This window comes from Bidens hawaiensis, unplaced genomic scaffold (assembly GCF_021521415.1).
Source record: "Bidens hawaiensis isolate Kalapana, Puna unplaced genomic scaffold, B.hawaiensis_p1.1 tig00011233_1, whole genome shotgun sequence".
Classification (NCBI taxonomy): domain Eukaryota; kingdom Viridiplantae; phylum Streptophyta; class Magnoliopsida; order Asterales; family Asteraceae; genus Bidens; species Bidens hawaiensis.
The window spans coordinates 302,351-317,078 of NW_027491875.1; the positions used below are offsets into that span (position 1 = coordinate 302,351).

Sequence of the window (14,728 nt, forward strand, 5' to 3'; positions counted from 1 at the left end):
TGTAGGGATGTCGACGCCACCCTCATCATCATCTGATCCGATGACTCATGCTTATGGGAAGGAACCGCAGTTACCTACCGCATCGCCACCCCGAGTAGTCCCGGAACTCGAAGCTCCTGCACCGAAGAGGTACCCGCTTATCCGGAGGCATGTACGAAAACGAAGTTAGCTGGGATTGGTACCCTAATATGATCAGACGTATGATCTATCGTGAACAAGTTCCCCCATTACCTCACCCGAACCATCCTGCTTACCCCAACACCCTACCACCCATAACCGAACCTGTAGAGCGTGTGCTTGCAGCTGTTGTTTCTTGCTTAGAGCGTGATGTTGGTTACATGCGCTATACGAGAGCGAACGTTTCCGGACTATTAAAAGATGGAACCGAGACTAAGGAGGAAATTGTCCGCATGACAGCGGCCATGAAGGAAATGCAAGAGGCTAGTGATCAACAGATAAAAATTATGAGAAGGATGCAAGCCGAGATGATAGACTTGCAAGAACAACTCCAAGTAGCAAGGACCCGAACAGAAATAGCACTAGCAACGTTTTCTTATCATCCAGCCGCTTCATGATCCATACCAACCGGCGGCCACCATCATCCACCCGGTCAAGCAGTCATTGTTTCAAGATATAGGAGAGATCTAGGATTATGTTCTCTATAATACTAGGTGGATGCTACTGTTTTACATGGTGTACGACTACAAAGGCTAGTGAAGATGCTACCGATGGACTAGACTACTTTCATAAAATCTTATACACATGCAAGGTTGCAAAGATCGGTAAGCAAACCCTAGGCGACCGACAAAGGAGTTGAGTGTACTTGGAGCAGTTAGAAAGTACTCGGACAAGGAAATGGCAGGAAGAAACGCTGGACACGGACGTGGTGACATCAACTTGACCGCAGCAGAACTCCAAACTCTGCTGAACGACCATGCGGCGGCCGCTCTAGCCGCACATGTTCAGAACCAAGCTGGAGGACCAATTAGAACGTGTGCCTTCAAGAATTACCTTGACTGCAAGCCCAGTGCGTTTAAGGGCATCGAGGGAGCTATAGGCTTCCTGCGTTGGGCTGAGAAGGCCGAATCAGCGTTTGAGATGTGTAATTGCCCCCCTGCCAGTAGGGTCAAATTTGCCACTGGAACACTTGAAGATTCTGCCCTCACTTGGTGGAATTCAAACGTGCAGATCCTAGGGTTGGAACTGGCTAATGCTATGAACTGGGAGGAGTTCAAGAACATGATGCGAGAAGAGTACTGTCCGAGAGAGGAGATTGCAAAGTTGGAGTCAGAGTTTTGGTCATTGAAGATGGTGGGTTCAGAAATCGAAGCCTACACTACCCGTTCTCACGAGTTGGCCGTGATGTGTCCACGGATGGTAGACCCGCCGAGTAAGAGGATTGAAATGTATATTGATGGGTTAGAACCCAAATTCAGGGCATGGTGACGTCTTCCAGACCAGCCACGATTCAACAAGCGATTCGGTTAGCTCACAAACTAACGGATCAGGCAGTGACCCAAGGTGCGCTACCACCTAGGGGTTCAACCATCAAAGCCCGTGACAACCCAAGCACTGACAACAACAACCACAGCAACCCGAGCAGCGGAAAAAGAAAGTTTGACAACACCAGATCCTCATCCTCGAATCCCCCACAGCAACAACAACACTACCGCAAGCCCGAATTCACTCGGAGCTTCAACAATCAGGGTCACAACAACAATAACAACGGTAGCGGGCAGGGTTCGAGCGGATATGCTGGGAAATATCCAAAGTGCAACAGGTGAAACTATCATCATGCTGGCCCGTGTGACCGTGTCAAGTGTCAGAGATGCGGAAAGATGGGTCACCAGGCAAAGGAATGTAGAGGAGACCTTGCGGCAAAGGGTGCTCTTAAACCACTCATGACAACCAAGGGATGTTTTGAGTGTGGACAAGAGGGACATTTTAAGAAAGACTGCCCCAAGCTGAAACAGAACGACAACAATGGAGGTAATGAAAGTGGCAGTGGTGGTGGAAACAATGGTAAAGGAAGAGCTTTTGTTATTGGGTCGGGTCAAGCCCGCAATGATCCGTACGTGGTGACTGGTAAGTTCCCTGTGAACGATTGTTTTGCTTCTGTATTGTTTGACACTGGAGCTGATAGGAGTTTTGTGTCGAAAGCCTTTAGTCAACTCTTAGACTTAACTCCAACCCCGTTAGATGCTAAATTTCCTGTTGAATTAGCTGACGGTAAGACTATAGTAACGACTCATGTACTTGCGGGATGTAAGTTAAAACTGTCAGGTCATGTTTTTGATATTGACCTTATTCCTTTTACGCTTAGTAGTTTCGATGTCGTGGTCGGCATGGACTGGTTATCCGAAAACCGAGCAGAGATTATATGTCACGACAAGATAGTCCACATTACTACCCCTTCCGGCGAGATCATTTCGATCCGGGGCGAGAGAAGCGGCATGACCACCAGCGTTATCACCCTCATGAAGGCGCATAAGTATCTACGAAAGGGTCATCCGGCAATTTTAGCGCATATTGTCGAGAAACCAGCGGAGGAGAAACGAATCGAAGATATACCAATCGTGCGAGATTTTCCGGAAGTATTCCCGGAGGATTTGCCTGGACTCCCTCCTACACGACAAGTCGAATTCCAAATCGAGTTGACACCCGGTGCAGCACCCATAGCCCGAGCCCCGTATCGGCTCGCACGGCGGAGCTTCAGGAACTGTCCACTCAGTTGCAGGATTTGTTGGATAAGGGTTTTATCCGACCTAGCTCATCGCCATGGGGAGCCCCTGTCTTATTTGTCAGAGAGAAGGACGGGACTTTCCGCATGTGCATCGACTACCGGGAGTTGAACAAGGTGACGGTCAAGAACCGTTATCCTCTACCTCGGATTGATGATCTGTTTGACCAACTCCAAGGATCGAGTTACTACTCGAAGATCGATCTGCGGTCTGGTTACCATCAACTAAGAGTGCGCGATGAAGATATTTCAAATACGGCTTTCAGAACACGGTATGGTCGCTACGAGTTTTCGGTTATGCCCTTTGGCCTAACCAACGCACCAGCCGTATTTATGGATCTCATGAATCGAGTATGCAAGGCGTACCTCGACAAGTTTGTGATTGTGTTTATTGATGATATTCTCGTCTACTCCAAGGACAAGGCTGACCATGAGGAACACTTAAGGGTAATTCTGGAACTGTTGAAGAAGGAACAACTGTACGCAAAACTCTCGAAATGCGAATTTTGGCTTCGCGAGGTTCACTTTTTAGGACATGTATTCAACGAGAATGGTATCCATGTCGATCCTGGTAAGGTAGAGGCCATCAAAAACTGGGAAGCACCTAAGACTCCGACTGAGGTGCGGCAATTCCTAGGACTGGCAGGCTACTATCGGCGTTTCATCGAAGGATTTTCAAAGATTGCTCAACCTCTCACCGCTTTGACTCACAAAGGCACTAAGTACAATTGGGGTGACGCGCAAGAATCCGCTTTTCAACTGTTGAAAACCAAACTCTGTAGCGCCCCTATTCTAGCCCTCCCCGAGGGAACAGAGAATTTTGAGGTACATTGTGACGCATCGATACAAGGTCTCGGTTGTGTGCTGATGCAACTCGAGAAGGTTATAGCCTATGCCTCTCGGCAACTACGGGTTCACGAGAAAAACTACACGACCCATGACTTGGAACTTGGAGCTGTGGTGTTTGCTCTTAAGATATGGAGGCATTACTTGTACGGTACCAAGTTTACCATTTACACCGACCACAAGAGTCTCCAACATATCTACGATCAGAAGGAGCTGAACATGCGACAGCGTCGTTGGGTCGAGCTGCTTAAAGATTATGATTGTGCCATCAAGTACCACCCTGGCAAGGCCAATGTAGTGGCCGACGCTCTCAGCAGAAAAGAAACCGATAAACCCAGGCGAGTGCGAGCATTGCAACTCACGATTCATACCAACTTACCCGATCAGATTCGCGATGCACAACTTGAAGCTTTGAAAGATGATAATCTTCCATCGGAACTCATGCGGGGCATGAACAAGCAACTTGAAACCAAATCGGACGAGGTCCGATATTTTGAGAACCGGATTTGGGTTCCACGATACGGAGAGTTGAGAACTCTAGTGATGGACGAAGCTCACAAGTCCCGATATTCTATCCACCCTGGCTCAGATAAAATGTACCATGACTTAAAGGCACTTTACTGGTGGCCGAACATGAAAGCCGACATTGCCACCTACGTGAGCAAATTCTTGACTTGTGCCAAAGTCAAAATAGAATACCAGAAACCATCTGGCCTGCTACAGCAACCGGAACTTCCAATGTGGAAATGGGAACACATTTCAATGGATTTTATCACGGGATTACCAAAAACACCGACGGGATGCGATACCATCTGGGTGATCGTTGACCGGTTGACTAAGTCCGCACACCTTTTAGCGATTAAGGAATCGGACAAAATGGAAAGATTGACTCGCGTCTACATGAAGGAAGCAGTGTCTAGACACGGAGTGCCTGTCTCAATCATTTCTGATCGAGATTCTCGTTTCACTTCGCACTTTTGGAAATCACTACAGAGTGCACTAGGCACCCGTCTTGATATGAGCACAGCATACCATCCTCAGACGGATGGGCAAAGTGAACGAACTATTCAGACCTTGGAGGACATGTTGCGTGCATGTGTATTGGATTTCGGAAAAAGTTGGGAACCTCACTTACCTTTGGTAGAATTTTTGTATAATAACAGTTACCACGCAAGTATTAAAGCAGTGCCGTTTGAAGCACTGTACGGACGGAAGTGTCGATCACCTCTCTGCTGGGCAGAGGTGGGTGACAGCCAAATCACTGGTCCAGAACTGGTACTCGAAACTTCGGAAAAGATTGTTCAAATCCGAAACCGCATGGCAGCAGCACGAGATCGCCAAAAGAGTTACGCCGACAAGCGCCGAAAACCTCTCGAATTTCAAGTGAATGACCAAGTGTTACTCAAAGTCTCACATTGGAAAGGTGTGGTTCGCTTTGGGAAGCGAAACAAACTCAACCCACGATACGTCGGTCCTTATCGAATAACTGAGCGCATTGGTCCGGTGGCGTACCGACTGGACCTACCAACGGAACTCAGCAGCGTACACAATGTATTCCACGTATCCAATTTGAAGAAATGCCTATCTGATGAAACCCAAGTAGTCCCTTTGGACGAACTGCAAGTTGATGAACAGCTACGCTTCATTGAAGAACCAGTTGAAGTTTTGGATTGGGAAACCAAAACACTCAAGCACAACAAAATTCCAATCGTTAAGGTTCGTTGGAACTCAAGACGTGGACCGGAGTTCACGTGGGAACGCGAGGATCAAATGATGAAAAAGTATCCTCACCTTTTTGAAGGGCTGACCAAACACCGAAAACCGCGAAACCAGGCAAACCGTCAGAAATCACCGGAGGTATGAATTAAATTTCGGGACGAAATTTCTTTCTACTAGGGGATGATATGACAAACTGAAAATTTTTCTTACTGTTTCAGACACTCATCATGACTTGACTCAAATTTTCGGGACGAAAATTCTTTAACATGGGAATAATGTGACAATCGTCAATTTCAGGTTAACTCCGTTAACTCCGTTAACTCAACTCCGTCAATTCAAACTTAAAGATCACTGAATCTATAACGCACACCTCATTACATTTAAACTAGGGTTTAAATGACGCTTAACACTTACTACATTTGTAGTCTTTCGAGAATTGCACCGAAACGCAAACGAGTTGACGCAAACGATTGGTGAATAAACGAAAAACGTCAAAACAATAATTATGTGATAATTATGTGTTAGACTTATGTGTTATGTGATAACATTGTATAAACGTTAACTCAATGTGCTAGAACTAGTTATTTAAGCTAGAAAAGTAACATTTGGAAGTTGAGGGACTAAAGCGTAACATGTTATTATAAATAATAACATAAACCTAAAACCCTAACACTCTTTCTCTCCCTCCCAAACCCGACGGCAGCCTCTAGACCCCCCCCCCCCCTTGCGATCGGCCCTCATACACACACATACAAGCAATCTTTCAAGCTTTTGATTGAAGATTAAGGTGCTAGGAAGGTATAAACGAATATACTTTGCATCCTTTATACTTAATTTCGATTTTTAATGGGTTAATTAAAAACCATAGGGCCGATTTTTGTATATAAGTTGTGTTTATATGTTTTGTTTGATTTGATGATGTATTGATGATGAATTGATAACTAGTATTGATATTATTACATGTTAATTGTTGTGTCTTTGAGTTTGAGATCAAATAAAACCCTAACCATGTATGTATGGTGAAATTGATATGCATAGATAGTGGTTATAGTGTCTAGAATGTTATATGAATGATTTGTGGTCCATAGATAGTTAATATGTTGAGTTTGGATGCAAACAGTTTCTGGACAGATTGTGTTGTTGATGTTCAATTGACTGTAACAGGGTGTAAATTTGAAAATTGGTTGAGATAATTGATACTACAGTAAACTAGGTTGAGTCTAGTTTCTAAAGAATATAAATTTGCAATTTTTGGACGTGTAAAAGTTAATCTTTATGATTTTACAAAAACGTTGTGCAAAGCTGAGTTGTTAGACCTGCTGTTAGGTTGTTTTGTAAATATTATATCTCATGAACTATGAGACCAATTGGGTTGGTTCCACTTCTGTAAGTTGGCTTGTTGAGTTAGGAACCTAACCCAAGTGGTCTTGAATTTTTTGGATTTTTCATTTAACGGGAATTGCAAATAACTTTCTGTTGCGCATAAATTTGACTGTTATGAGTTTGCTGTGGTAAATTGATCATTATGAGAAATATGTATGGAATAAAAATACAAAAAAATATGTTCTGGAAACCTAACACATATATGATTTTGTGATGATTTTTGGTAAATTAATTGAGAAGCTATGATCGGTGAAATAGACTAGTTTTACAAGTAGGATTCTGTCGTTAAGAAACTAGTTGCTGAATTTTGTAAAAGTTGCATGAAACATGGTAATTGCTAATTAATTGTTGTGTTTGACCAAATTGCCCTTGAGGGGAATGATTGCTAATTAATTGTCGTGTTTTGACCAAATTGCCCTTGCAGGGAATAATTGCTAGTTAATTGTTATGTGTTGACCAACTTTTCCTCACGGGGAGTAATTGCTAGTGATGTACATTATTAATACATGACACGTAAATAGTTGCTCACACATGTAATGTATCACAAATGTACTTGTTAAAGTCACACACGATTCACAAACGAAACACGAAACACATTGTGTGCATAGGTATTATGTGCCGGGTCTAGAGACTCGATAATAGTTCCGACACTTAGAAAAATCTCTTTGTTGTTTTAGAACGCTAGAGAGAGTTTTTCTGTGACGCGCATCCTTTGGTGATTTATTTTGGGAATTCTTCGCAAACAGTGAGTTCACTTACCCCTCTAAACTATTTTCAAACGCTTTTCACTTGGGGAGATAACATACTCCGAAAAACCATTTAAGATTTTGTTAATATAAATTATATATCACTTGTAAAGACTAAGTGGCAAACGCAATAACTAAAGTCCTTCATTCACATCGAACCGCTTAATATTGGATAATAGCGAGTCATTGTTGAGTAGTACTACTGGGTTTGACAAACCCCACCCAACGCTAAACTCGACTGGAGGTCGAGTGGGTGTAATCTTGGCTAAACACATACCATGGTCGGGATAGACCTGGTGGCAAGGCAAATGATAAACAGTCAGCTTCGGTGTTGAACACTTAGTAATACTTGTTTTATAGGCTAGCTACCTATAGATATATAATTGACATAACACTATCTGGTAACGCAAAACGCTGAACGAAAACGCTAAACGCTGAACGCAAAACGCTGAACGCAAAACGCTAAATGCTGAACGCAAAACGCTGAACGCAAACATAACGCTTTATTGATACAAGCTTGTGAACTCACCAACCCCGTGTTGACACTTTTAGTATGTTATTCTCAGGTAGCCGAGGCGGGCGCGCGGTATAGGATCATGCATTGCTTGAAAACGCTTTTGTTATGCAAACTATTTTAAAACTGTTATCATTGGGTTTAAATCGTCCTGCGTGACGCAACATTTTGTGTTATGGTTTTTACGCTTCCGCATTTAAATACTCGTAAACGTTTTCATGGTTTTGAAACTTTGTTTTATGGTTTGATTATAACTAATGAATCCGATCCTGTTAGTTCACACCCTTTGACGGTAAAACTCCGTTAGTGGATTTTGAGGGTGTGACACCACTCAACACTGCCGCCAGTGGGCTATCACGCGCGTGATGGCAATGTTGAGTGATGGCCATCACGCAAGTGATGGAGGGTGATGATGGGGTTCTCGAGGAAAAAATGACCGTTGCGAGATGGAAGTAGCCGTTGGGAGGTGGGGGAGTTTAAATAAATAAAAAAACAATATAAAACCAAAACATATACCAAATCCAACTCAAAACCAAATCCAACTCAAAAACACTCTCAAACTTCCCCTTCATTCACAACAAAAAAATATGGCATTTCCGAAACACTCGATGCCCTTAGACACCGATAGCTCTTCGTCTTCGGACGATGACATTCTCGAATGGTTCCCGTTGCTATATAACGAACTTGAAGGCCCGAGTCGTCCAAAGAAAAAATTGGTGGAGCGTAATCGAAGGCCCACGACGTGCTAATGAACGACTATTTTGTGGAGGAGCCGAAATACAATGACGAGACGTTTAGGGAACGCTTTCGTTTGCCGAAATCTTTATTTTTAAAGATTGTAGCCGACGTCGAAGTAAACGAAGAATGGTTTCAAGAATCTTACGACGCGAGGGGCAAACGAAGTTTTACGGAGCTTCAAAAATGCACATCCGTTATTCGTCAACTAGCGACAGGTAACCCACCCGACCAATTCGATGAATACTTACAAATGTCTGAGAGAACTTCACGTGAACGTCTACAATTCTTTTGTAACGCGATTATAAATTTGTATGCCAAAGAGTTTCTACGAAAACCAACAAGACACGACATTACACGTCTTTTCGCCGCGCACGAGGCTAGATGGCATTTTCCAGGGATGCTCGGTAGCATCGATTGTACACATATCGTATGGAGGAATTGTCTACGGGAGTTGCGAGGGGCGTATGTTAGGGGTGATATCAAACGACCGACCATCTCACTAGAAGCAGTTGCGTCAAATGATTTATGGATTTGGCATTCTTATTTTGGTGTTCCCGACTCAAACAACGACATCACTGTTCTGTACACATCACCGTTGTTTCAGAGCGTAACAGATGGCACCGCACCTTTCTGCCCGTATTTTGTCAACGGGAGATATTACAAACGTGGCTACTATCTTGTCGATGGTATCTACCCGCAATGGTATGTTTTTGTGAAAGTCTTTTCGTTTCCTGTCGAGACCAATGAAAAGGCGTTCAAGAAGTTGCAAGAGTCGGCAAGAAAAGATGTCGAGAGAGCTTTCGGTGTTTTAAAGGGTATATGGTGCATACTTAGTCGACCGGTTCGTGCAATGAAAAAACCCACGATCTCTAGCTACGTGTATGCATGCATCATATTACACGATATGTTAATAAAAGAATATGGAAATGCAATTTCTTCAGATTGGGTACCGGATCCTCCGACTCAAGTTCCCGTTCCCGATGATGTCCAATTAGACTTGCGGGATGAAGATATTCATCATCGGTTGAGATGGGATCTAGTTGAGCTTATAGGTTCTTTAGGTTTAGAATTTCCGGATTCAGACGAGGAGTAGACGTTTATTGTAACTTTTATTTTTTATTTCTAATTTTTAAGTTGAATTGTATTCTAGTAAACTATTGTTTTTATTTTTTAAGTTCTAGTAAAATATTGTTTTATTTTTTTAAGTTGCAAAGAAAAAAAAATTCATCACACGCCACCACACCACACCACCACCCCTAGTAAAAAACCATTACATGTGATGAATTTGGGATTGGTGATGTGACAACATTTAATTGGGTGGGGTGTGTGATGAGTGATGTCATCACATCCACCACCCCTCCCCGTTATGAGAAAAATAAATTGAAATCTATATAATTTATATAGGGAAGACAACTAATTGGGTGATAAAGCAAGCATGGTGCTCGGAATATGGTTTAATCATAAAAAGAATATAAATATAATAATAAAAAGAATTTAAAGAGGTAATAAGATCTAAGCCTGCAAAAGACAGCAAATTTCGTGACAGAAAGATATTTGTTTTCAGCCTTTGCTTTGCTTTGCTTTGCTTTGCTTTGCTTTGCTTTAGAAACCTAATACGATTCTTGCAAGTCACATGCATCTCCCTTTTTTTTAATGAATAATTAAAATATAATTAGTTACTTTTTAATTAAAACCCTGATTCATGTTTCCAAATGATTGGGTTATCTTATAATGATTTGCTAGTCATGTGTTAATCATATAATTCTCATGAGTTATCTTCTACGTAATCATGAAAAAACTTTCTAGAATTTATGAATTATTTTTATTTTAAACGACCAACTAATAAAGCCCAGCAACTTGGAGCAACCCAATACTAAAAGGGTACACTCACGATCACAGACAACGCTGGTTAGTCCAAGCCCATCATCTCTTGTTCTCAGGAAAATCCGTCTGATGACTCACTGCGGTAAAACTCGGCTGGAATCTGATTCGAACTTGCAGTCTGTAGCCAAGTCTTCACTTCCTTTCAATGTCGGCTGAGCTAAAGTTCGTTAACAAGAATTTTCCTAATTAAAACTGGTTTCTTTTTTGGTTATATTATCACTGATCACATGAATATTGACAAGGAATATGAATCTAACATGTAAATTTGAAACATTTTGGGTGAATATTTGATATAAATTTAGCTTTTAAAGCTCGTCACATTCGAAGCAATATGTGACGGATATGGTATATGATATTACCCGACACAGTTAACCAAAATAGACATATCCATACCCGTTAGCTGAACCATACGAAACAGCTTAAAACATTTATACTCGATTTGAAATTTACAATAAAACCCAATAATTAAAATATATTGTCACAGAAGTCATATTTTGACGGATTGATGTGTATGTACATCTTCCACATATCGATCTATCTGAATTTACAATTTGATGGCAAAAAAAAATATCCACCTTTTAAATGAATAAAAGAATCCGTGTCAAAATTAAAAAAACAAATTAACTCTTGAATCTATCTCCGCCACGTCATCTTACTTTCACCCAACTGTTTGAATCAGACCAGTTGGGTTCCTCAGCTGTCAGCAACTGCCCTAACCTCGTCGCTGCCGGAATCGCCGGCGACCCGGATCGGAATCCAACATCTTTTCTGACAGATTCCGGCAACAACACTGACAAAGATGCCTCTGATTCCCAATCAGGGAAATCAAAGGGATCTCTCGGAGAGATTTGATTCTCCGCATCTTCACATAAAACACTATTCACAACAAACGGGTGTTGTAACAGCATCTCAGCCGTCCATCTCTCCCTCGGGTTTTTCATAAAACATTTTCCCAAAAAATCCTTTCCCTCGTCCGACAACTTCCCAGCGATCTCCGGAGTTTCCCCGCCATTTCCGATTCTCATTAAAAGCGCCCCAATTTCCGAACACTTCCAAACCGGCTCGCCGGTGATCATCTCCGACACCAAGCACCCGACCGCCCATATATCCGACGCCGACTCCTGCTCGCCGCCGGTGACAGTCTCCGGCGCCATGTACATCGGCGTACCCCGAATCTCACCCTTGGTCAACTCCCCCGTTGACCTCTTCGCCAACCCGAAATCCGCAATCTTAACGACGTCGTTTCCGTTTTCCGAAAATAATAATATGTTCTGAAGCTTGATATCACAGTGCACAAACCCTTTCCCGTGAATAAACTGAAGCCCGTTTAAAACAGACTTCGTGTACCGCCGGACTTCATTTTCCGGCAACTTCACTCTTTCCGATAATGCCCCGCCGGAGGCGTACTCTAACGCCACATTATATAATCTGACGCCGTTTTCAACCGTGACCGAGTCTCCGTAACATTTGATAATGTCCGGGCAGTCCTTTAGCTCTTCCAATATTATTCGCTCGGTCTTTAATGACTCGCAATGCGACACGCCACAAGATTTCACCGCTATGATTTTCGGAGAGTCCAAATTTACGGGTTTTGCTAAACTGACAGCTGCAAAGCTTCCGTGACCGATTGTTTTACCTCTAATCCACTCCATATCATGAAATTTAAGGTTTTGGTTTTTGAATTTGTGTTTGTTGAGGACAGGGGATGTGATGTTGGTTTATATATATGTGTAGGTGAGTGGAGATTGGAAAGCAAGTTGGAATTGGAATTGTGTAGATAAATAAATGGAAAATAATATTATTATTAATTTTGATGGCAAATATTGGGAGCACATGACAAGTAAGGATATCGTAAAATAAGAGAAGGATCTGTAATGAAGATTGAAACTTGGCAAATTGGCCCATAGGCCATAGGGGAGAAAAAGATAAAAATTAGATAAAATGGCAAAAGACGTCTTTTACGTTTAAACGTTTTTTCAATGGTCATCCTTTATCAAAAGAAATGGCAGAAAACGTATTTCATGTTTCAAATTCTGTTCACGTTACATCCTTTGACACAAATCCAGTTAAATTTTTTGATTAAATATGGTCATGTGCTTTGCACATGAGGGTAATATGATCATTTTACCCTTTAAGGACTATTTGTGTAATTAAGTAAAGCTTTGGACTTTTAAAACAAAAAATATTCAATAACCTCTCTCTCTCTCTCTCATACACACCTCTACCACCCACTCCCACCATCCGTCCATCCCCTCTCATCATCTTAATCACCACCAAAATCGGTTTTCCGTCGGAGAACATGTCGCCGTTCATCATCGCCGGAGAACATGCCGCCGTTCATCATCGCCGGAGAACAAGCCGCCGTTCATCATCGCCGGAGAACAAGTCGCCGTTCATCGCCGGAGAACACGCTGCCGAAGAACACGCCGTTGTTCATCATCGCCAGAGAACAAGCCGCCGTTCATCATCGCCGAAGAACAAGCCGCCGTTCATCATCGCCAAAGAACACGCCGTCGTTCATCATCACCGGAGAACACGCCGTCGTTCATCATCACCGGAGAACACGCCGCCTTCATGAATCCGTCCATGGATCCGCCTCCGCCGTTCACATATGCATCCGCCTCCATCAGCCTATAAGTTAATCACACCATTCAACTCGTATTTGAATTCTGAACAGGAGCCATAAAGATTTAATCACAGTTCTTTGTTAACGAACACGGATTTTTTATTTGAATGGTTTCTAGGGTTAATAATTTGGGGGCGTTTTACAAATCAGTGAGGCGGTGAGGACCTGGAACACCAAATCCCAACCGAGAAGTTGTAGATGGTGAGGCGGTGGTGTTACAGATTAGTGGTGGTGTTCCATGTAGGGTTGTTGGGATTTGGTTTTCCAGGTGGTGGCGGCGGCTACAGTGATGCATGGTGGCGTTGTTCGACAACAGGTGACTGGAGATGGTTGTTTAGCTGGTTATGGCGGCGGTGTTAAATTATGGTTTTAGATGAAGATGGAGTGGGTTATGCTGGTGGATTATTACAGGAGAGAGCAGGAGAGAGAGAGAGAGACGTTTGTCCTCATTTACAAAGAATAGATAAATATGTGCATTATTTAAATTTTTTTAGTTTTAATTTTTAATAAATATATGAATTTACTACACTACCCTCATGTGTAAAGCATATGACTATATTTAACCAAAAAATTTAACTGGGTTAGTGTAAAAGGATGTAACGTGAACGGAATTTGAAACATGAAATATGTTTTCTGCCATTTCTTTTGCTAAAGGACGAACATTGAAAAAACGTTCACACGTAAAGGACGTCTTTTGCCATTTTGTCTAAGAATTATTATATAGTTTTATTTTTTAGTAAAATGCTATTTTCCTACTTGTGTTTTGACAAATAATGCAAATTTAGTCTAAAAAGTTTATTTTTTGCATATGAACCCTCCACGTTTTCCAATTCTTGCAAATTACATCCAAATTACTAACCCCGTTAAATTTAATCGTTAAGTCAGGGGTAAACATGTATTTTCACCATTTCTTTATTATAATACTTATTTTAGTGAACTGCGGTTTTCGTCCCTCTAGTTTGTCTAAATCTGCGGTTTTAGTCAAATAGTTTCAAGTTTGCTATTTTCGTACTTGTAGTTTCATTTCACTTGCAATCAAACTCGAATTTATTAACCTCGTTAATTTTGGTCGTTAATCCACTTGCGTGCCTGTGACACCCGGTAATTTTTCACACTCTAATGTATATATTTGATTTAAATTACGTATTATTTATATAATTTATATGAGGTATAAACCATAGTATACTTGAAATGTGAACGAGAACAGTCGTTATGCCTATAGGATCGTATAAAGAGCCGATGAGAACGGCTATATGATAAAGACAGCCCAGTAATAGTCAGAGGTGACAAACATATCAAGCTAAATATATACCTATGATCCAATATAAGGGGTAATGGTAAGACCATGCCCAGTAATGTCCTAATTCCCTAATTAGGACCAAAACGCCATAAACGTTTAAATAATGGAATATAGTCGCCGAACCGGCCAAATCAATGCTACATTATACAGTGAGACGACCAAGATATGAAACTATGAATGAATTAAAGGTATACTAGTCAAAATAATATGAAGTTAATAATTTAAACAATCC

At 41.9% G+C, this 14,728-nt stretch overlaps 1 pseudogene; it reads right to left on the minus strand.

Moving 5' to 3' along the window:
* Positions 1–11,076: 11,076 nt before the first annotated feature.
* LOC143537604 (mitogen-activated protein kinase kinase kinase 20 pseudogene) lies at positions 11,077–12,350 on the minus strand (annotated as a pseudogene).
* Between the last annotated feature and the right edge of the window lie 2,378 nt (positions 12,351–14,728).